Source organism: Pan troglodytes, chromosome 2 (assembly GCF_028858775.2).
Source record: "Pan troglodytes isolate AG18354 chromosome 2, NHGRI_mPanTro3-v2.0_pri, whole genome shotgun sequence".
Lineage (NCBI taxonomy): Eukaryota > Metazoa > Chordata > Mammalia > Primates > Hominidae > Pan > Pan troglodytes.
The window spans coordinates 109993446-110018325 of NC_086015.1; the positions used below are offsets into that span (position 1 = coordinate 109993446).

General features: G+C 36.7%; 1 long non-coding RNA gene across 1 annotated transcript in view; it reads right to left on the minus strand.

Annotated features, from left to right (window-relative positions):
* Positions 1-3252: 3252 nt before the first annotated feature.
* LOC104005670 (uncharacterized) overlaps positions 3253-24880 on the minus strand; it is a 289399-nt gene continuing 267771 nt past the window's right edge. The window contains exons 15-16 of the long non-coding RNA XR_010155286.1: positions 7514-7655; positions 3253-4793 (exon numbers count right to left, since the gene is read on the minus strand). This is a non-coding gene — a long non-coding RNA (uncharacterized LOC104005670). The remainder of the gene's footprint in view (positions 4794-7513; positions 7656-24880) is intronic.

The window sequence follows — 24880 nt, forward strand, 5'->3', positions numbered from 1 at the left end:
GTGTCAATAGTAGTTATAAATTAAATTTAAAGTATTGGGACTGGATAAACTCTTAAGAAGTGAGTACAGTTAGAGAAGACAAGTGTAAGACTCAAACCCTGAAGCACTTCAGAACTTAGAGATAAGGAATTTGGGAAAACTACAGAGATTAGGAAGAAATAGCTAATGCTGTAGGAAGAAAACCAAAAGAGATTGTGTTCTGAGAGTCCAGTGAAGAAAGAATTCAAGGAGGAATGTGGTGTATCATATGCTGGCTTTGGATAAAATAAGATACCAAGATGAGACCACCAGATCTGTGAATGTTTGGAAGTCATTTGTGACCTTGGTAAGAGCAATTTTGTAGCATGATGTGGGTAAAAGCTTGGCTGCTGGCCAGGCACAGTGGTGCATGCCTGTAATCCCAGCACTTTGGGAGGCCAAGGCGGGCAGATCACAAGGTCTAGAAATCAAGACCATCCTGGCCAACATGGTGAAACCCTGTCTCTACTAAAAATACAAAAATTAGCTGGGCGTGGTGGCACGTGCCTGTAGACCTACCTACTCGGGAGGCTGAGGCAGGAGAATTGCTTGAACCCAGGAGGTGGAGGTTGAGGTGAGCTGAGATCGCACCACTGCACTCCAGCCCGGCAGCAGAGCAAGACATCACCTAAAAAACTAAAATAAAATAAAAGCTTGGCTGATCTAGAACTCTAAAAAGAGAGTAAGTGAACAGATACTGAAAATTCTTGGTTATGCTGTAAAAGGAAGTGAAGTGCTCCAATCACGTTAGTTGTAAAAAACAAAAAGTGCCATTTCAATCATTAAAATGTCATTCTATGTATGATGAAAAACTTCCAGTTCTGACCTACTTTAGCCTTGAAAATGCTTCTGTGGCACAAGAGGGATGTGGGTGGCTTCTCCGTTTCCTTGACTCTCTCTTCTACGGTGCCACTCCACTAATTAAGCTGCTGCTGGGTGCTTGGGGGCGGGGGTGAGAAAAGAAGAAAGGAGAAGGAAGGAGTTGTAAAGGTCAGGAGAGGTGACACTTGACCATCATTAATGTACTCTGACTCTTGTCTTTCAGCTTGGCAGGTATTTATGGCTAGCTTTAGAAAATATTCAAAATTGATTATTTTTTAAACTGCCTTGAAATGAGGTCCATTTTTCTTTATTCAGGCAATGTACCCTCCAACTAGTCTTGTAAATATTCTCTCACCACTCTGTTTTTGAGCAGTCTACTCCAGACAAACTGTTGAGCCCACCTTCCCACTAAGTCACTGTCTTTGGGCTAGGTTCCTCTAAGACCACATGATGGGCATGTTCATGTGGCCATTGCCATTAAAAATCTTTGGGAAAGCAGACTTTTATTAATGCAAGCACTTCTTCTCTTCAATACATCAACAGAGCAGCCAGGCAGCCAGGCAGACTTATGTATCTAGACTTTTCCAGGCTTGGGTCTGGGTGCCAAAGCTGTCTCTGCTACCCCGGCCATTTTCTTTGCTATATTCATTTGCCAAGGAGTAAATTATAAAGTTCTACATTTTAGGATAAACTGAATACTGATAACTTTTTTAATGCATACTATATCAAGCACTGTTGTAGAATTTTTACTCATATGAAATACTATATTTCTCATGACATCTCTATGAGGGAGGAATTCATTTTATACACAGAGAAAGAGAAGAACAAAAAAGTTATGTTTCCAAAGTCACAGAACTACCAAGTGACAAGCCCAGGATTTAAATTTATTCTGCTAATGGAGTCTACACTCTTAGCCAAAATTTTTCTCTGTAAGAAAGAAACTGAGACTAAAATCCACACAACTCCTAACTGACATTAAGGATAGGAAAACTAATGTTCTGAATTTAGATTCTGTATTTGTTACGTTATGCGATGGCATTAATTTAAAGAAGACTTTGGTCTTTAGTATTACAGTGGTCCAAAAGTAATCACGGTTTTCACCATGATTTTTAATGGCAAAAATTGCAATTACTTTTGCACTAACCTAATAATATCAATGTTGCCATTTGATAGATATCTTTAGTGCTATCTGTTCTTTTGTAGCAACAGAGCATGCAAGTAACATCAGGAAGAGGAAATTATTCTTGAAATTTTCCATAGTGAGCCATATGATGGGAACATCATGAAGGTAATGACCTTTCCTCACATCTACACATTTTGAAGATTCAGAATCTCCCTATGGAAGAACTAGCTATGAAGCCAATATTCTGGAAGGCACTGAGTTTCATGATACAAAGTACAGGGGGAAAAAATGAGTTGTATCAGGGAGAGCATTCAAGGGAAACATTTTCTTTATTTTCTTCTCACAACAAAGGAGAAAAGAAATGCTAGAGGGAAAAAAGGCACATAAGAATATGGATTATATATACATATAGTCTCTTAAAATCAGAAGAAATTCTCAAGGTTTGGTTGATTTCCTAGATTTCTAACATTTTCATATTTTAGGTAAACTGCTATTAATATTGAGAGTGCACGTATAATAAGCAAGATTTTTACCCCTTAAATCCATTTTTATCTTATAATTCTATGATATACTGTATATTTTACAAAATTAAGAAAAATATACATTAAAATAGAGAAATATTGAAATACAGCACTTTTATATGGAATCTAAATTCAAAAAATCAAAATGTCACATGAGTCATCTCAAAGGCTAGCATTATACTGAAATCTTACATGCTTTATAGCAAAAACACAGCTTGGCATTAAGCCATTTACTGGAGGGGTGTGAGATGGTCCTTCTGTAGGAAATGCTGCCAATGTTATTAATGACCTATCCCAAAAAGTAAGCAAGCAGAGAGAAACAAAGTCAATTCAGTTATCTTCATTCAAACCTTAGAAGTTTATGTTAAAAATCCATAACCAGAAATGATTTTCAAAGAGGAAAAATGTGGACATGTCTTTTCTTGCAGAAAATCTCTCTAGATCAACATCACTGTCAGAGTCACCTGGACAGTTAATTCAAAATGCAAAAGGTCATTACTCATTCCTAGAAAATCTGATTCTTGAGTCTATGGTGGAATTAAACTGCTTCCTGGTTGATTCTCATTCTGATTCCTACTGAAGCCATCTGGTAACTGGAACAGATACTCCCTAACCTCAGTCTTTGTACTGTATACATGGATACTATGCAAGGATTTGATAACATCATTTACCTTATAGTTAAATAATTTTTAGATATATGGATACATAAATATAAAAAAAAGACAGAAAGGAGACACAGTCTTACATACCCATCTTATGATAGATGGAAATATTTAATTAGCAATTTCATAGTTTTACATGTATGTATTCACAATTTTGGATTGCAAAGTAAACACCATTAAAATTCAGCATATGCTTCTCCCATAAAGTATTGCTGTATAAATGATTTATATTTAACAATTCAAAAAATAATGTTTCAGAGCATAAATATTTCCAATGAGATATTATCAAAGAGCATGCTGTTAACTATAAGAATACAGCATAGTAGGCCAGGCACAGTGGCTCACGCCTGTAATCCCAGCTTTGGGAGGCAGAGGTGGGCGGATTACGAGCTCCCATCCTGGCTAACAAAGTGAAACCCTGTCTCTACTAAAAATACAAAAAATTGGCTGGGCGTGGTGGCGGGGATTAGAATCCCAGCTACTCAGGAGGCTGAGGTAGGAGAATGGCATGAACCCCGGAGGTGAAGCTTGCAGTGAGCCGAGATGGTGCCACTGCACTCCAGCTTGGGCAACATAGTGAGACTCCATCTCAAAAAAAAAAAAAAAAAAAAGATACAGCATAGTAAAGAATCTCAATATTAATATGCATAGTAAATAACATTTTTTCTGTAAAGTCATAAGCAGACATGGAGAACATGGAGACTAAGAAATCAACCTGGTATTTGAAATGTACAATGAGTCTTGAATAATGAAAACAGATTTCAAAATTTGGAGATCTGGTCAGGATGCTGTAGAGAGGGGGGATATTTTAGCAGATGGCAAGTATAAATTGAAATGTAATCTCAGCACCTGAACTTCCGTGGAATCACACATTAGCTAAAACTCAACTATAAAATCTAATTACATTTCTTTTGAAACCTTCTTTTAAAATGTTGATCAGTTATTAATAATTTGATATGTGTAACTACTAGGAATAGTAGGTAAAGACTCAGTGCAGTAAAACTAACTATAAAGTGTGTGTGGCTCATCTGTTCAGCCGTCACGCTCGAGAAAATGTGCTCAAGTTCATTTGTGACGAACTGGCAAAGTTCTCATTACAAAACAAAAGCTCCAAACTGAAAAATGTTCTTAACTGTCTCTTAACTGGACTCAATTGCTTCTCTGCCATGAAATCTTTTTTTTTTAAGCAAAACGTTGCTTGATCATTTTCTTTTATTGTTATGCTTAAGAATAAAAACACATAAAACTGATCAATATGGCAATCAAGTTAATTCAATAAGACACTTTTTTATTTGTTTACCACCTGTAAGTGCCACAGAGACTACCACTACAGGAAAAGACAATAGAGGAGGAAGCTCTAAGGTAAGGTTTGAGTTAATTTGCTATATTTAAAGTTTCTTTAGAAAAATGTCCTTTGGTTTGTAGACACAGTTCATATACCATTAGTTGAAGCTGTGCATAGTTATACAGGGCGGAAATGTCTCCTTTAAGGTTAACGTCGTTTTACACTTACAATGTGACTTCTTTATTTGAAATGTGGCTAGTTTCATCCAGTCTAAATTGGAGATACGTATCATTGTCTCTTTTTGCCTCAGGACAGTACAGGAAATGAGATGTTTCATTTCAATGCATTTTTCTCAGTGGAAACTGTGTAAATAAATAGATTGGGAAAGATTTAATGAAATCATCAATAGCCTGGAGCCAGCTAGTGGCTCTGTGCTAAACATTTGGCATAATCAACTGTCTAAGAGATTGAAAGTCCTAGGTACTGGGATTTAAGGTTATCCTGAGCTCAGACAGGTGGGCGTCTAGAAAGGGGTTGACACAGCATCTTCATCTATACAAGCTAGATCAAATGAAGTAATAAGAGATCCAGGGCATTTTAATCAATACAGATAAGCCATTTGAATAATTCAGATGTTTAAATTTATATTTTAACAGTGGAAAAAATAGATTAGAGTTCAAGAGAGCTTAGTTTTCCTTCTGATTCTGTTATAACTCACTGGCTACCCTTATATAAGCCAAATAATTTCTCTATGCCTCAGTTTCCTAGCAGGGAAAATATGTCCTTGGAAAAGAACAGTAGTTCCCGTACCCTTTTACTCATAATGTTAAGATTTCTCAGAACACAAAAGAGAAGCCACAAAAGATGAATTTGGGAAGTTTATCCCAGCATCAACTGGCGCAGTGGTGCACTTTTTTATTGTATCTTACATTTCCGTTTGAAGGAGTCCTCCTGCTATAAAATATTTAAAACAATTGTAGTCTGGATGAGGATTTCTAAAATAACTTCCAAATCTGATGATAGCTTAGATGTCATGTAAATATATATGATGTAAAATATAAAATTCACATTGAATATCTATTTCTGTGAATTCATTTAATATGAATTGTATATTTTATATCAATATACTTATATATTCTTGTATATTTATATGATTCACTTAATATGAATTATATATTTTATATGAATTATATATTTATATTTTTAATAAATATATATTGATATAAAATATATAATTCTCAACTCTACCATGAGTAATCTTTATAGACACTACTTCTGTAACACAAGGATTTTCATCAACAACAATTAACACTGAAGAATAAGCATCACTAAAAGAGGAACAAAAGGAGGGAATATAGTGGAGATAAACTATGAAGGACCTCCATTTTGTTTGGAGAAAATCAATATGAGTATTTGTATGCATTCAAGAACAAGTAGGAAACAATGTTACTATCTGCATCTTTTGCACTGGATGGGATACAAACGGAAACGTATATATTAAAGTGAGAAAACATTATTTCTGTAGTGTGAATTAAGGCCTCAAATTATTTCTAAAGCAATATTTTAGATTTATGTAACCATGACTGTTTACAACGATCATAAGAAATGCTAGACCTAAATGTTTTGATCTGATGGAATACTGTTTTATTGAATGATGTTTGAAATGAATGAGCTTTTATCAGAAATATTTTGTTGTACAAAGACTTTCATTGCAAAAAATTTTATATATATTCGAAGAGAATCTAAAATCCACAAGTGTAATTCGTTTTCTAAATGTGAATAAGAAATTGAAATGACATTCTATTGAAAGACATTTTATGAAAATTCAACTAGGTCCAGAAAACTGGAATGACACTGTACTTCATGTAGTCAAATTCCAACTATTTAGTAGGAAATTATTTTTTAAAACTCCACAATCTAATCCTTAACTGGAATCTTGAAAATAGGATTCTCACAAAGAATTTTGTTTTTATTGTAGGATATTTCATAAAATAAATGAAGTACATTTTAGGCGTTAAGAAATTATGCCCCAGCCTGTAATCCCAGCATTTTGGGAGGCTGAGGCGGGTAAATCACGAGGTCAGGAGGAGTTCAAGACCAGCCTGGCAAAGATAATGAAACCCGTCTCTACTAAAAATACAAAAATTAGCTGGGCGTGGTGGCAGGCACCTGTAATCCCAGCTACTAGGGAGGCTGAGGCAGAGAATTGCTTGAACCCAGGAGGCGGAGGTTGCAGTGAGCTGAGATAGTGCCACTGCACTTCAGCCTGGGCGATAGAGCGAGACTCTGTCTCAAAAAAAAAAAAAAAGAAAGAAAGAAATTATGCCCCAAATATTTATTCATTCTCACATATTTTCAATATCTAAAATGACGCAGAGAGGAGTCCTTCCAACTTGGCTAGTTTATTGTTATCAGTGATGGCATCAGTTCATGTGGTTTTAACAAGGCAACCACATAGGCACAAATAATTGGGTTTTGCTAAAAAATAATTAAACAGGGCAAAAATATTGATTTAACTAACTCAACTGAACTTCAGGGTATTTCACAATACCAACTGGATGGGAAATTGTATTTCTGAGTGCCTGCCCTTTGACAGGTTCCACTCCACTTCGTGAGAAAAAATAATTTTCATTTTGCCAATTCTTTAAGATAAATGTGTGCAGGCAGAGGCGCTTATAGAAAAAGCTCTAATCAGAACACATTACAGGAGTCTGTGAATCAGACAGGTGACTTTTACTATAGGTGAGAATATATTGCTTAGAATATGAAAACATGTTAAGTCAGCTGGAGCTCTTAAATATTTAAGGTTCATTAAAAGTTTGGCTTCATAAACTAAACAACATATAAAATGTAGGTTCAGTTACGTACGGGAGAGAAAAATGAAGTGTTGACCTAAAGACAAAGAAGTGTATTCAGACTAAATTAACCTAACATCATTTTCCACCTGGTCATCCAATCCAGATTGCATCTCCTAGTTAACAAGACAGTTAACATTCTAGCCTCTTGGAGCCAGGAGATTGCAACAATCCAGAAAAAAAAAAAAAAAAAAGGCTTTTGCCCATTTAGGAATGTTTTGACTCACCACAGTTGAGCAATCAGAAAGTCACTTGGTTAAGTAGCAGCTTTGGGCTGGTCCTCGTGCAGTGGTGTTTACAACTAATTGATCATAACCGGTTACAGATTTCCTTGTTCCTTTTCCACTCCCACTGCTTTATTTGACTAGCCTTTAAAAGGAAAAAAGGAGGTTTGATTTTCAGTATTGTGACACATTAATAGATTTATGCCATAATTCTTCAGAAAATTTTAAAAATTAGATTTAAATCAGGAAAGAAAAGCTAGAAAACCCGAACCTAAACCAAGACTACATCAAATATGCTGGTGTAAACCTACCTGTGGGGTTTCTGTGCTCTTTTAGATATCTTCCAATTTTTTTTTACTTTGAAATGTTTGTCTAATTTAAAAGATAGATTATTGCTAAAAATTAATAAACCAGCATCTTAATCATAACTCTATAATATTCTTCTGATTAACCACTGAACGAAATTTCTTCTCCTTTCGCTCACCTCACTCTACCCACCAGGGGATAGACAAATTCCAAGTCAGAATCACATCTCACTAGAATCTAGTATTGATGAGCTCCCAAAGTGACAGAAAGGAAAGGGATTTTCCTTCCCTCTTAGTTTAGTCGATCTCTAAGGCAGATGGTTAATTCATTGCACCTGTAACCAATTAGCCATTCAAAACAACTGATTCTTCACAGTAAATTGTTGCCTTGCCAATCTGAGAAGCAGGTGCATATTCAATGGCTAAATTGCCAAGTGGTTGGATACACAAGATGAAATCATCCAAATACAAAATTCTGTTAGATAAATGTGTGGAAAAATATGATCAGTTATAATTCCATTCTAAATTAAGAATTTAATTATTTCAAGTTTTGAATCACAGCTCTGAGAATTTTATTTTTTTGATTCTGATATTTGGCTACTGAATTAAGCAGATGTTTTTTCAATGAAAATTAACTTTTTAAAAAAACAAGACTTAGAATTTTATTTTTCTTCTTTCTAGAAACAATGGGTTTTGATTATAATAAACATATTAACACATATTTCATTATATAGTAATTCATTTAATGCATCTGCTTTAAAATGGATACCTTTATATGAAAGATTTAACTTCCAGCCAAGGCACCTAATTAATTATATTGAACTGAGTATAGTATAGCCACTCTCATTTTGTGGAATGAAAATCTATGTGGCTTATTTTATTACTATAGTGCTAATATTATAAACTTCATAGACCTGAACCATTTTATCCTAGAAAATTATTCAATAAAAAATTCCATCTTTCTCACGTATGTTTTTTGAATACATGGAAAGGGTCCACGGACACTTTTTCTGGGCAGACACTTGTCTACACAATCCAATCTAAATGTCCCAAATTCTGTCTGCATTTTCCATCAGAATTGCTTGATGGTAAGCATATTAGTCCATTTTCACACTACCTGAGACTGGGTAATTTATAAACAAAAGAGGTTTAATTGACTCACAGTTCCTCATGGGTGGGAAGGCCTCAGGAAATGTACAATCATGGTGGAAGGCAAAGGGAAAGCTGGTACCTTATTCACAAGGCAGCAGGAGAGGGAGAGAGCGCAGGCAAACTGCCACTTATAAAACCATCAGATCTCATGAGAACTCACTCACTGTCATGAGAACAGCATGGGGAAAACAACCCTTATGATCCAATCACCTCCCACCAGGACCTCCCTCAACATGTGGGGATTACAGTTCAATATGAGATTTGGGTGGCAACACAGAGCCAAAACATATCAGTAAGGAATCACTTTCAAGAAGAGTATCAGACCCTGTTCAGTTGGCACCAGGATCTTATTCATACCTTCCCATCTCAGGAATTGGCCTGGAGGGTATTTATATGGGTAGACCATGGTCACATTCCTGTAACAAATAAGGACTCTTCAAACAGTTCAACCAGAACCCTGTTTGTAGAGGGAGGAGATACTATATGAAAGGTAACCAAACTCTAACTGGATAATTCAGGAAGCATCACTATCCTACTATCCTATCTCAAAACCCAGGACAGACACATGGGAGGCATCTTTAAATTAATCCCTCCCTTTCCACATCTCACATATCTCCAATCCTTTGGGTACTATTTTCCACGTTTCTGGTGTTTTCATTCTTATAGCCATTTTTCTTACGCCTTTTTTTTTCCAACTGATTTATTCAAAATATTCACACATCTCTTTACTTATTTATCTAATAAATATGGGCCAAATATCCAGCAAGGGCCAGGAATGAGAAAGAAAATAGAGAATGGTGAATAAGGCAGACATGTTAAATGTTTTAATGGAGTGGATAGTCCAAGGCAGATAGGGACAAATACCTTGATAATTATAATTTTGTCCTAATCCACACCTGAGAATTAGGAAGGCTTCTTGGGATAAGTGAATGTCAAAACCAAGAGCTGGTGCTGAACCCCTTCTCTAATTAAGCACAGAGATCAGAAATAATTTTCCAGGTGTGGGAATTCTGTTTCTTGTCTCTTCACTCTCAATGCCCACCTCCACAGTGCTTACAAAATTATGTCTTTAAGAATACTTCAGGTCACCGTCATCCTCTCTGTAAAGATTCACCATTGTCTACTGAAGAAATGACAAACCTGAGATGAAATTGCCCGTCTCATTTTTTTCAACAAAGAAACTATAGTTCTATTTCACTGTAGTATCAACTCTTTGCTGAACAACAGGAACGGTTAGCCTGTTTTCTTTTGTTGCTTATTCTAGCAACTTATACCGGAAAATTCCTACTTATTATCTAAATTTCTGTTAGAATATTATCTTCTCTGAAAGCTTTCCCTTACCCCTCCATTCAGGCTTCATTGCTTATTTTTCTGATATTCCACATCCTTTGCTCCTCTATTATATAGCACCTATTTTATTCTGCTCCATGTATTAGTTTTTCTTTATCGGAGAAACCTAGGCTGTACTAGCTATATAAATACCCCCATCCCACTCCTCTAGGCTTCCTAGTTTCACATCCCAGTCTACAAAGACTTCTTCCCTGTGACTTTGCCGCCACAGTGAAAATGGAATTGCCCACAATTTCCTGTCTTCCACCAAGTAGCAGGAAAAACTTGAAACCAGGCACCTGCAATGATATTCCTCACTAAGCTCCCCTTCAGCATCTCGAATTTGACCTTGCAGATATGTTATTTCTCTTCTCTTCCCCACTGCCCTGAGTCTCCTAGCATCCCCTTTTGTCCCCGCTCTCTAGTATTTCTGATGAACTCCCATCAAGAATCACAGCTCCTCTGCCAGAAATGGAAAAAAACTTTCCTCCAAATGTAAGTTTTCACAGAGATGGACTTGTCTATAAGAGATTATAGATTTTTGAAAAAATGCCCCAAAATGCATTTGCTTTTTGAGGTTTAAAGCTCCCCTAAATAAGAAACTCATACCAGGCTAAGGGAAATTGGGCTTTTTCTAACATTCTTCTGCTCTCAGAAGAATGGTCCCTTAGAAATTCCTTAACATTTAGGATTGTTACTGAGAACCCTCCCCAGGGGTTGCATGGATGCCCCGCATCTCAACCTTGGATAAGGGTGTTAATATTTGAAAACAGCATTTGAGACCAGCCTGAACAACATAGTGAAACCCCTTCTCTACTAAAAATACAAAAAACTAGTGTGGCGGTGGGCACCTGTAATCCCAGCTACTAGGGAGTCTGAGGCAGGAGAATCACTTGAACAAGTGATTCTTGTTTGCAAAGTTTGCAGTAAGCCAAGATCGTGCCATTGCACATCCAGCCTGGTCAAGAAAAGCAAAACTGCATCTCAAAAAAAAAAAAAAAAGAAAATAGCTAACTCTTAGTCATAATATCTCTTTTATAGTTGCCCTAAGAAATATGACATGCCTTTTTGTAACTCAAACCCCTGGGAATTTTGTGACTCTTGATACCCCAGAACCATGGACATAGGCTCTGGTTACACACATCTTCCCCTGCAACTACATTATGCCGGATTCTATTTTGCAAGTGCCTTTACCCAGTGGAAATCTTGCCTATGATGGTGCTTTGTGCACATTAGACACCTAATAGATGCATACTCAATTGAATTGCCCAGGAAAAAGGCATATGGCACAGATGACTAAAAAGTGAAAATCCTCTACAACATACCACATTACCATTTAAGGGGGAAAAATCTTGTTAATGTACACGGTGACAAGTTTATGTCCTGAAACATGAGACCTGATTAGCTTTTTATATTTTAGCTCTCATAACTACCAGTTTTATTGCTGGTCATAAAATTATCCAGCTCATTTTGAAATTCAGCTGCAAAATAGGACCCTTTGATCTCCTGTGATTATACCAGTTTATATGAACATACGACTCCATGTTAGGGGTCTTACTCAAATCAGGGTTTGGGAACATTAGGAGGTATATTGAAGAAGTCTCATTTGAGATCTCAGGGCCAGGAACTCATTGGGCATAGCTGGCAGTGGTAACAGCAAAAAGCGGAGTGTTTCCCCTGGATGGCATCATGTTGGCTGAGATTTTTTAGTCATGATAGCAAATCATGGATTCAGTTTTTATATCTCAGTGTTAGTATCTTAGTATCAGTTTCGTATGTCAGTCTTCATAGTCTTGGGCCGTACCCCTGAACAGTTCACAAATACCTGTCATTCACTAAGAACACGGGGGAACAACTTGAAACAATTTTTTTGATAAATACCTGTTGAGCAATTACTAGGGGTTCTGGGGTTATTCCGTAGATAAGAAACTAGCAGCAACACTCTAGTATTGAAATAAAAGGAAAACACAAAGACTTTTAACAGACCGTGGAATGGCTGACATATCTCAGATCCTCTTCTTGCCTAATTTGCTGCTATGAGATCTGTGATCCATTGAGAGAAAATTAAGCACTGGGAGATATTCACAGCCGGGAAACTTCTGGGCAAATGATTGTAGTCCTGATGCTCCTACTCTGCACAAATATGATTTTATTTGCTTCCTTGCTTATCTACATTTTCAGCATCACTTCTCAGGATAACATCACTCCAGCTATATGAAAAATAATATGGACGCTAAGCAATTTTTTCCTCATATAAAGGTAATTACTTTAGGTGTGTTTTTATTTTGTTTATTTTAATTTAGACATCCCTCATTCATATCTTGTATTTTTAGGTACATGAGCTATCTCATGGGTAAATCACCAACAACTCAGGATTACAGAGCAGACACACATGCACACTTGTATGTGCACACACACGAGCGTCGGTTGTTTTATCATTGCAAATAGCTCTTAGTTATGCACAACCTGTCCTCTTCCTCATTTTCCCATTATGCAGGCTTCCCTGCCACATACGTATTAGAAATATTTAGAAATACAAGGGTTTTCATTGGATCTCTCTATGAGAGATTCCCTACCGTTGATCTGATCAATGACTGGAAGAGAACGCAGAGAGTGTCAGGGGGTCAGGATCATGGAGGACTCTGGTAGTTGTAGGAGGGCTGGGAATTGTGGTTAAGGCTAATGTGGATTGTGGCACCTCTAGGCATTGGTCCAGAGGACAGAGCCTTCATTGGATTGGTCCACCCACTGACACATAAAGTCACGTGGTAGAAATTTTTCACATTAGCTTAGGTTAAAAAAAAAAAAACTGCTGCCTTCTTACAGACATAACAGGAAAGGAAATCTCCAATACGTGACATTTCAAAATTCTGCCTGCCCTGCCTTCCTTACTGCACAATCTCTTAAGTAAGAGTAAGAGCCTAGTTTTATGCGTTAGTCTAGTTGCAGTAAAATGATAGCTAATTGGAGGAAATGATATTGATTTAACATTTGCTAAATCTGTGAAACAGACCTATCTGCCATCTTTATGGTGAAATGGTACAAAAACAATGTCATACACTGGTCATGTATCATTGCATCTGGGTTCTTATCTCTTGTAAATTCTTCCACCCTCTAGTATTCTGCCTTTTCGAGCTTCAAAAAATTACACAAATTTTTATAATTAGAGGACTTCGGGTAGGTCAGGGTCTTTATAAATATACTGAAGTGGACTTCTCTCAGGTTTCCTTGCAGAGTTTATTTTCAGACTTCTTGGGCATGAAACAAAAAGAGACAGGAAGCCTCACAGATAGATTTTGCATCAGACAAAATACTTTTGAAATATGAACTAGATCACCTCTTTTTTCAAAGGTGGGGAATGTCTATCTCTCTTTTATTTGCTGATTTTCTAGTTTGCGGTAGTTGGGAGACCTTATATTTCAAGTCCCTCAGGACTTTTCCTGCTGGTTGAAGAAACTCATGTCAAAATGGACATTTCCTAATAGGAGAGCACTAAATTGTCTATGAAAACAGATTATAACTCTATATTTACTGTTATAAGAGCATAAAAGCATGCTTCATGGAGAACCTTGAATTTAATGGAAGGAGAAGAATATAGAGTTTTCATAAATTTATTTTTTGCAGTTATCTCCCTTTACCTTTGTAAAGCAGAAAACTAAGCTCCTTTTGTATCAGCTTGGTATTTATTGACATATTAATACTTAAAAACACTAAGAATAATAACTGAGATGGAGAGAGAGAGAGACAGACACAGTGAATCAAAATCTTTTCTACCCACATGTATTAATCAAAATATGCTAGGTGTGGTAACAAAAAATAATCTTGTGGTTTTCCACAGCAATGATTATTGTATAGACAGATTCTGCTATATGTCCAGCATAATCTCTCCCTACTTGCAGTTAGGAGCTTCACCATCCTGTAGCTGCATCATCTGCAACACTGAGCTTCCTTGATCAATAAACAAGAACAGACTGTTGGAGGCCTCATCCTACCAATTCAACGCTATGGCCTGTAAGTGACAAAAACCACTTCTACTGACAGCCTTTGGCTGTCAGAAATTGGCTGCATGGACAAGATTAGATGCAAGAATAAATTATGTTTATCCTCTTATTTGCCCAGAAAGAGAAGTAAAAGAAATATGGGTAAGCATTCCCACTCCCACATTATCTACCTCTGTGTTTCTCAAATTACATTTTCTTGTCCAGAGCCAATTTTTTTTTTTAAGCTAGTAAGGAGATCAGGGTAGGGAAGTGGAGACATTATCAGGGGAGGGAGCGAGTTGCGGTGGTCTCAAGCAGTTTTTTTATATCTCAGAAATGGTGGTAGAATTGAAGTCACCAAAAAAAACAAGCCCTCATCTCCACTGCTGTTCTATTTCACTTCCCTGTGCACATACGCCTCATAATCTGAAGCTACAAGGCAAACTCCTTATTATGCCTTATAGGACTATAGGATTAATAGATTTGCATATAGAAATATTGTTTAATATTTGCATTTTAATATGTAATATGTAATCCTCAATTGTTTCTTGAGTAATTACTCTAATATTATCTCTACTATTTTTATTACTACTTCTACTGTTATAATTACTTACTATTAGTTAATATTTATTGATGGTCTACTGAGCTAAGCAATTTAAATATGCATAATTTTCAAAACAAACATACAATGTAAGTGTAATTATCCCCATTTACTGTAAATAAATTGGACAACAAAGAAATTTATAATTTGTTAAATAATGAATCCAGATCTATCTGACTCCAAAGTCCGTGATGTTCAACACTATCGGTAACATACAGAGTAATAGGGATTTATTCTCATGCCATCATCTGTAATCAGCTATCTTAATACCTAAGGTTCTAGGGTAGCAGGGTAGCTGTGCTAGTTGCTGAAAACGTTTCACACAGAACTTAACATGTTTTGGGCATTTGAGTGTTTAATAATGCCAACATATAACACTATTTTTTTAAGTAAGATGAAAATGCATCTTGACTATTGATTTAAATTTAGATCTGTTTTCTGAGTGTCAAAGCAACTTACTAGAAATACATCATTTGCAAATACTGCATCATCACTACACGTTGCCATGAACATCAAGTCGCTTCACTAATTCAAGTGTTGAAATCAATAATTGATTAAAACTCAAAGAGGCTAAGAATTATCCCTTTATGCCAAATTGGCTGACGATAGCCTGCACATGTAATTACAGGTTTGTGTGTGAGACAAGGTAGCTGTATATTTTCTCACATTGAAAAATCACGTCTCACTCATAAAGTAGATGGAATAGTGCTCATGACTTCCAGGACACTTTCATGTTTCCGAAAATTCAGTAATTTCTCAATTATTTTTTTTTTTTTTTTGAGACAGAGTTTTGCTCTGTCACCCAGGCTAGAGTGCAGTGGCTCAATCTCGGCTCACTGCAGCCTCCGCCTCCTGGGTTCAAGCAATTCTCCCACCTCAGCCTCCCAGGTAGCTGGGATTACAGGCGCCTGCTAGCATGCCCAGCTATATATAGTTTTGCCATGTTGGCCAGGCTGGTCTTGAACTCCTGACCTCAGGTGTCAATTACTTTTAATTGGAAAAACTGCAGTTACGTTTGCACCAACCTAATATCTCTTGTTTGTTCACTGCCAATCCCTAGAATCTAGCAAACCAATGTTTGCTGTTGTTTGATATTATGTAAGATTTCAAGTCAATCTGTTATAAAGGGCAAAGAAATTTTAAAGTCTATTTACTATTAAGTTAAATTTCATGAAATGTACAAGATCATTTTTCACTGATCTTTCACTGAACAATCTCTCAATTATCCTTTCTTCTCTGTTGTTTGCTTAAAATAAAAATATAAAACTCTGAATAAATTATTCATTATTATGACATGTGTCTATAAAGAAAAAATTGAAGTTTAGAAGAGTACATGTATTTATACCCAGTTCTTTTTCCTAACACATTTGAAATAGTACATGAAATATATACACTGCAATAGGATAGAAACATCATAAGGGCAGGTGAAAGGGAAAAATAAGGTAAATAGAAAATCAGACTCAAGGCAAAGTTACCCAAAAATGTACTGGGATTTTTAAAACTTTAAGTTTTGAATTTGACTGTGAGATTCCTAATAGCCAAAACAAAGTAAAAGATACTATCATTTTATAATTTACTAAGTTTATAAGGAGATGAAATACAATTGGCCAGAAAAAGCCAGATACACACAGGAATAAAAGTGTTCACTCGTTGGAGATCACGTACTTATTGAAACCATGTTGCCAATAATATCTTTGTTATTCTTTTTCGTAGAAGAGATTGCTTTCCAGGACATAGAAGAAAATTCTATAGCATCTCACTACTTTAGAATCACATCTCAGTTCTGAAATAAAACCATATTCAAAAATTACCCATAATATACACCAGACTCATTTTTAAATGACATTTGATGGTTTCTGAAGCCCAAATCCAACTTCAAAGTCTCTATATATGATAAAGCATATTCAAAAAGTGAGTGACAGACTTTGAAAGCCATTTTCAAGAAAGTGTTCAGAAATATTTTGAGTGATGTTGATATCATAGGAAGACACATATAGCATATAGGCTCTTAAGGTGAATATTTGAGGGAGATAATGCTTATTGTTATTATTCATGTGACTGACCAAACAATCATATTCGATTGTGATTGTACAATATATGGCAGACCAGGGTGAGCACTGTGATTGCATAGTTTCTTAAATAGTGTTGGGGTACAAATAATCAGTCCTTGCCTTCGATAAATATATTCTTAGGTTTTTGCATGCTTCTGTGTACAGATATTTATTCTCCTTTAAATGAAGTAAAAATTCCTTTAGCAAAGAAAACTTAATTCTTATTTCTTTTTACCCTTTGCCACTAGCAAAGCTCCTATTAGGTGCCAAAAAATACTAATTAGATAAATGAACTCTGCTCTGATCACCTGAAACACTAGCAAACTGCCTGGCTCTCCTGTCACATGGCACATGCAGAAGTGGCCTCACAACATATTTCCACATATTTTTTCTTCAAAAGGCAGCAAGTTAATAAAAAAGAGATGTGAAATATATGAAATATTTTTATAATGTCCTTCTTCTATGCCTTGGATAAATGCTAATCCGAGATTCTGTAATCTGCACGACTGGTATAAGTGACGGAACACATAATTTTCTGATATTATTTTCTCAGGCTATTAAGCTCTGCCAAACCTTTTAAGTATATTGAATTGGAAGATCATGTTCCCACCATTTCAGGAAATTGGTAGTGTCACAGCCCAACAACTTGAGAAAATAACGTTATTTTAGACCGGAGGTAAAAAGAAGAAATGGCAACAAAGAAACTATGTAAAGCCTCAGACTGGAAATAGTAAATACTTGCCCCGGTGATGTAAAATTTTGTCAATGTGAGAACAGCAGCACAAAGAATATCCTTGTGATTTATTTAACTAACGAGCTTTCTTTATAGGTCTCTTATTTATACAAGCAACTGTAAATGTTAACCCTTTGGTTTTTTTCATAAATGAACACTTTCCTCTAGTGGCAGGGGTTGGGGACTGGAACGGCTCTGTTGACAATGGAAGTCCGCATTGAGATCATTTAGAAAATAAGTGCAATGGGATAGGTAAAGGCCTATTTAATGAAGACAATTTAATAAAAACCACAAAGGAATGTATTACACAAACAGATTTTATTATAGAAAAATGGAATGCGCTGGAAGAGTGATTTTTAGACTTGGTGATCTTTCAGAGGAAAAAGAGTGAGTACAAACTTTGCAACCTGTTGGCTCTTCCTAATTAGAGGTGTGACTAGAAGGGAGATGGCAAAGCAGTCTCCAAATAAGTGCTGGTTTCCTAGCAACCATGGCTCCAGTGGCTTAACCAGATTTTAAATGCAAACAATCAACCTCAGTACTAAGCCTGAAAGGGATGTTAAGTAAATATCATGGGCAAACTGCAATTCTTCCAAAGAAATGCTCTTCAGAGGCTGTGGGCTGCACTACCAGTCTTTAAAGCCCTCCACTGTGCTCAGGTGCCTGCAATGGGCTCTAAGTCAGCATTAAGTTACATTATGCCTAGACTGTCCCTGATATGCCGATGACCCTACTTATTTCCTCCCTGAACACAAGGCTACATGTGGCACAAACAGACTACAGAATTGAGGTGGCTTAAACCTGATGTGGATCGACGAGAATTTTTTTCTACTTCATATTTTGCAGCTTATTTTATTTGATTGTGAGTATATTCTTTACAAGCTGTTTTTTAATAAATTTTCTGTTTTGTTCAGTAATATCTTTTCCATTTTCCAAAACACTACCTCAAGAGGTCACTCAATCTAAAATTCTATATGATGTCTTAAGATATCACAACCCTTAAACGCAGCATATGTTTTCAAAACACGTCTCATTCATACAAATTGTTAAATAGAACATTGGTTTGAGTAGAAATTAAAAATGGGTCAATATGAGCACCTCTAGAACCTCTTACTTACTGGCATAATATGCCCCAATACTTTATGGGCAAATACGGAATTTCTAGAAACATGACTAGAAAGCAATTGATTATCTGAGCTAGTTCTCTTGCAGAAGAGGTCTCTGACTGTCCTCAAGGTAAAACTGGAAGACAATCAAAGCCATGGAATAAACCCAGGAGCCTTCAATCTGAATGCATGATGGATACTCACCATTCGACACAGAAGACCGATCACAGAAGAAGTAGTACATTATCCTGTTGCAGGGTGGGTACAGAGGCCTCTTTTAGTAAACTTTTCTTATTAAACTTTTTATTTTGAGATGATTGTAGATTCACTTACAGTTGTAAAAAAAATAATAAGAGAGATCCTATATATCCCTTATCCAGTTTCTTCATTTGAAGGGACTTTTAAACCTTGGTGTACTCAGTACAACCAGGAGCCATCAGTAGAGTTGTAATCAAGTAAGTCAGCCTCCAGAAGAGCTCTCCACTTTAACAGTTCCACATATGAGCTTTGTTTGCACAAAATGGTAACTACCACTCTTGGGAGAGTACTGTTAACAGGTAGTTCACCAGAGAGCTCTATTGAAAAGGTCTGACCAGTAGATTCAAGAGGGGAGGTCTCTGAGAGTCAAGAGGTGACTCTTGTCCTTTCTTTTTTCAGATTTGAATCAAATGGTTTTGGGGGCTTAGTGGGCATTAATAAACTATAATATTTGGTGATGTTGGATAAAGTGGTTTGGCTAAACCACTTTAATTCTTAAATTCTTCTACTGCAGGTAGGATTCCCTTGGAATACATGGTTGTAAAATTGGAGATCATTAGGCAGGATATTTATTAGGGAGAACTCCTGGGATCAAAACCTATGGAAGGGAAGGGAAGTAAGGCAGGAAGGTAAAGAAGCGTTATTGGACAATGAAGAAAATTGTGCTGCATGCAGATCTAACAAAGTCCACAGCCAACATGGAGGGCCCCTTCAAATTTGTTTTGCCTGCACTGAGGATGCCAGACCTTTATGTTCTTACATTGACCAGTCACTGGATGCAAGCTGTTTGTTAGAAGGAAATGTGATCTTGGACAAAAGAGCTCTTTCCAACCCAAGGCAATTTACAGAAAGAATCAAAAGCTGAAGTCTGTCAGATAGTATTCCTCCCAGAAGCTATAGAAAATAATGCCTCATTTCTAAAGGAGAAGCCAGGCAATACATAACAGCATCCACTATATTTCATCCATTGTACTGCTCAGTTCTATTCCTTTACATATGTTCTGACTTGGAATGACAAGGGTTATAGTTACGATGAGCTTTTTCGTTTTAACTGGCTTTGACTTATAGGAAGAAGATTTATGGGATGAATTAAGCCCATGCAACTGTAGCTTATCTTAGGGCTGTAATTAATCCTTAGCATCTCTCTCTTTATCCAGGCGGAAAAAAATCAAACCAGTGTATTTTTCTAGATTTTCCTAATCTTCAATTAGCACCTCAGCTTGTCTTGGGTCTGTGGTCACCATGTGCCTCCAAGACTGTGGCTGCTGTTCTTGTCCATGCAAGTGGATCGCTTGGGAGCCAAACACAGAATTCTGTTTCATAACTGGAAAACATCAGCCTTACTTCCCCCTGATGATCAGAGTCCATTCCCTGCCAGGATTGTGACTCTTTGTGTTTACTGCTTTTCCCTTATCCAAAGGAGTTCAAGGTGACCAGGAGAAAACCACAGTTTATATGCAATAGGACTTTTGCTATGTCCATGGTAAAAGTGTTCTCCCTTTGGGTATCAGGAGTTTTAAATCTGCAAAACAGAGCCAGGCACGGTGGCTCACGCCTGTAATCCCAGCACTTTGGGAGGCCGAGGCGGGTGGATCACAAGGTCAAGAGATCGAGACCATACTGGCCAACATGGTGAAGCCCCATCTCTACTAAAAATACAAAAATTAGCTGGGCATGGTGGCGTGTACCTGTAGTCCCAGCTACTAAGGAGGCTGAGACAGGAGAATTGCTTAAACCCAGGAGGTGGAGGTTGGAGTGAGCCGAAATTGCGCCACTGCACTCCAGCCTGGTGACAGAGTGAAACTCTGTCTCAAAAAAAAAAATAAATTAATTAAAAAAATGAAAAAATCTGCAAAACAAGATTGTGTACACAGAAAGCACAAAATTTCCATAAAGCACAATTAGGAGTGATAAAAAAATGTGCAGACAGAAACACAAATAGAAGTGATATTAAAGATGGCTACCCTTGCTTCAATCCCTCGATTCTCAAACTCATGTATTCCACCTATTAGGGACAGGAAACTATGTAAAGGCCATCTATCTACTCATGTAGAGATTGGTAAACTATGGCAAATAGGCCAAATCCATCCTATTGCCTGTTTATATAAACAAAGTTTAACTGGAACACAGTTATAACCATTCATTTATATATTATTTAAAGCTGTTTTGACACTACAATTGCAGAGTTGAGTAGCTGCCACAGAGATCATATGGCCTGAAAACCTAAAATAATTTTTATCTCACTCTTTACAGAAAGCTTGCCAACTCTTGATGTTATGTGTATATCGCATCCTGGAAAGTGGTGCCCCGTCTTTGTAAGGAATCATCTCCAAGCTAGCACCTCAGTTTACCTTCACCAGTCCATTTTGTTGCTCTATCATGCTGATAGCTTCCGGGTGGTATAGTGTGGAGTGTGGCCAAAGGATTGCATGGTCATGTGCCCACTCCCACACTCTATTTCTGCAAAGTAGGTGTCTTGATCTGACATGATATTGAGTGAGATCCTATTTCAGTGAATCACGTTGTAAACCCTTGGTTAGTGGTGCAGGTTGACATCCTGCAGTCAGAAAAGGCAAACTTATACCCAGAAAATATACCAATTATTGGGAAAATGAATTGTTGACATTGGAGGGTAAAGGGGGTCAAATGTAGTCAACTTACCACAAAATGTCTGGTTGGTTTTCTTGAGGATGCTGCTGCATTAGGGATAGATTATTTGTCTCTGTTGCTGACAGGTTGAAGGTTCAGTAGTGACAGTAGATAGATAAGTCTTGATGAGTTTGAGCCCATGTTCTTGACTCCACGCAGAGCTCCCATCCCTCTCAAATGGCTATTTCCTTTTTGTGCCCTTTGTGCAAGCACTGGAGTGGCCAATGACAGAGGCTGGCTGACATTAATTGGTTAGGTCATTTCGTCTCTTTGGCTGTTTAGTGCCTCTTTCATAATGACAGCTTTTTGGTGATATTAGCATGCAATACAAAAATGCTGACATTTTATGTCCACTATGCAAGGTACATCTGTGTGCCTCTATTCCATTACAATGTCCCCTATCTTCCATTTTTTTCTTCTTTCAGGCCCTGGCCTTCTAGCCAAGCCATTTATTCCTGCTCATGAATCTCTATGTATTCTTGCTTTGGACTGCTTCTCTTTCCTTATAAAATGGATGAATAGGTATACCAAATGCAGCTTGCCCATCAACTTTCCCTCACCGTTGGATCTTTGATGCCTCACCCTCACACCTCCCCCACCCCTTGAGTGAGACAGTAGCATAATCATGGTCTATTTTTGGCTTGACTAACAAGACAACATATTTGTAAATAAAGCTTTGCTTTATTCCTCCTCCAAATTCCTATGTGGCCATAAATGAAAGCAGAATAATAAGAGGTTCTGATACAAAAGCGAATGACATGGTGGTGGGGGTGGAGGTGAAGTGAGTGGTTCGGGGAGAGACAGAGGGGGTATCTAAGTCATCTGCTTAAGATACAAGCTTAAATCATGTTTTCTGGCATTGCTTATGCATTATGACAGATACTCTACTTCCATATTACAATAGATTCCTGATGGGCCTACTTATCTTAATTCTGGATCTAGCTTCTGAGGAAAACTCTGACCACATGGTCATTTGATGAACCACAGTGAACCACTCTATTTTTACCAGTGTCCAGTGACAAAAAGGAGAAACTGTTCAAAAGGCATATAATTCTCTGTAAAGCATTGCTCCAGAATAAACTATATTATGTTTCTTCTACTGAGATGTACCAAATGCTCCATATGTGTTTTCCTACCACAGGATCTCCAAAACAGTATAAGGCCCAAGAAGCAGAGAGGTTTGTACTGCAGTCTGGCCCCGCTGCAGATCTTTCCTTCTCTAAGACCACCTACGTCATACTTTAAATGGGCAGAGCAGTTTGTGTGTGTGCATCTTTTATAACTGCCTCAGTGTTATTGTGAAAATTGTAATGTTTTAATACATAAAAGTGATTTATTGGCCTGGCGCTGTGGCTCATGCCTGTAATCCCAGCACTTTGGGAGGCTGAGGCAGGTGGATCATGAGGTAAGAAGTTCGAGACCAGCCTGACAAACATGGTGAAACCCCATCTCTACTAAAATACAAAAAATTAGCCAGGCTTGGTGGCAGCCTCCTGTAATCCCAGCTACTCAGGAAGCTGAGGCAGGAGAATTGCTTGAACCTGGGAGGCAGAGGTTGCAGTGAGCCGAGATCGCGCCACTACACTCCAGCCTGGGCAACAGAGCGAGACTCTGTCTCAAAAAGAAAAAAAAGTGATTTATTGTAGTAATATGTTTTAATTCAAACATATTATACCTAACTTATTACTATATATTTTTCTGACTTTAATGTGATATGTGAAGTTTTATCCTTCATTATAATTGTGAGATGATGCTAAGTTACATGAACATATGTTCTTCATTCAACAACTTCCCATAGCTCAGAGACTAGAGTTTTAGTAGGTACTCATTAAATATTTGTTGATTAATGAATAAAACTCCCACTCATAATAATCAATAATCAATATCAACAATGATCAATCCACAGATAAAGTTGAGTCTTACTACATATAAGAACTACATGAGTTGCTGCGACAATATACTAACCATCATATTGACTCCAAAGGGAACTTGGTATTAGAGACATAGTATCTTAGGGCTGGAAGGGGCTTTCTCATTCAATTTAGTCACCTTTTGCAAATGAAATAAAGGCTCAGAAATGGATAGGGACATGTCTGAAATGATGTCCAACTGGTTGCATAGCTACATCATAATCTAAACTTCTCAACAACCCTCATAAACATTGTTTCCATTATAGCATTCTATATGGCATTATTTCATTCTTCTGGTTTGCTACAGAAGTAAAATGTTTTCCAGGACAGTATAAGATCTTAAAAATTTTTCCATTAAAAACACACATTAAAACTTATTAACCTAATTTTCAAATTTGGAATATGGTGGAAGGAAGACTAATACACAGTCATTTTGATATAAAGGAGTAAGGGGAAAAAAGTTTTAAAAACTAACATCATGTTCTTGCAGTATTGAATTAAATTTCATGTTACTTCTGTTTTCAGATACCATTCTTATTTCCAAACCAGTACCCAGTAAAAGACACATAATTTGTTAATTCATTTTTCTTTCTCCTTCCCTAATTCCACCAATTTTAACTTTCTTATATGAAATAAGTATGCAATGTATCTCATAGGCAATGTGATTTATCTTTTCCAATTTCCAAATAAATAATGATTAACAAAAACATGTATCTAAGGCCTGATTTGAACTTAACAGAAAAATATCACCATAATCAGTTTTACATGTTATAAAAAATGTTTCAAATGCTATTAAAAATATTTGATTTTTAAACACTTAGATAATTTCTAAAAAAATTTTTCCTACTGATTATTTAGACAGGATGTTAGAAGACCTTAGGGGAGATATTAAAATCAGATGAAATAGTGATATGAGGTCATATCTACTTAATGCAGTAATAAAGGAAATGAGAAATGAGAAAACCTGAAATATATAAATATAAGGCTGTCACAACAACACACAAGTAATAATCAAAATATTTTCTGTGGCATTTGAAAGCCAACAAAAATTGCAAGGTATTGAGAATGAGCAAAAGGGTGGTTTTCTTGAAAAACTTTGACCAAAGATTTGAAGAAAATTAAGTTAACAAAGATCTTAAAATAATAATACAGTGGGAGAGTTTTTTATAGATGGCTCCTCCCAAAAATGATTTTTTTCACCATTTCAAGCGGTAAAAAAATATTTTTGGATGGAAAAAATAGAACCTAGCAATAGAATTCTCCACATAATCATGTCACAGAACTGCCTCCAGATAT